The 378-nt window shown below is 55.0% G+C and overlaps 1 protein-coding gene across 1 annotated transcript in view; it reads right to left on the bottom strand.

Annotated features, from left to right (window-relative positions):
* gap43 (growth associated protein 43) overlaps window positions 1–94 on the bottom strand; it is an 18,882-nt gene extending 18,788 nt beyond the window's left edge. The window contains exon 1 of the mRNA XM_010791346.1: window positions 13–94. The gene's annotated coding sequence lies outside the window, so the exon portion shown is untranslated. The remainder of the gene's footprint in view (window positions 1–12) is intronic.
* Window positions 95–378: the final 284 nt, after the last annotated feature.

Here is a 378-nt window from a genome sequence, read left to right as displayed (position 1 = left end):
CGCCGAGTGCATTTACACATCCCAGTTTGCACACACACGCTCTTCAGTCGGTCTGCCTGGGCACACCTCTCTCTCTCTCTCTCTCTCTCTCTCTTACTCGCAGCCTGACAATGACTACAAGCCCACCCTTTAAACCCCTCCCTTCCCCTCTCCCTCCATCCCTCTCTCCTCCCCTCTTCCCTTCACACTATCCCCCCTCCTCTTCCTTTTTCTCCTCCTCCTCCTCTTCTTGCACAGTGATGAACCCCCCCACCTCTTTTAGATCAGCACTCCTCTCTTCTACATCTTCTCACCCTCCTCCTCCTCCTCTCTTTCAGCCTAGCTCTAGCAAAAGCTGCGGCCCCACCCTAAAAAGGCTCTCGCTCACTGACTGACTGG

Source organism: Notothenia coriiceps, unplaced genomic scaffold (genome assembly GCF_000735185.1).
Source record: "Notothenia coriiceps isolate Sejong01 unplaced genomic scaffold, NC01 NC01_scaffold00035439, whole genome shotgun sequence".
NCBI lineage: Eukaryota > Metazoa > Chordata > Actinopteri > Perciformes > Nototheniidae > Notothenia > Notothenia coriiceps.
This window is presented reverse-complemented; position numbering and strand designations above follow the sequence as displayed.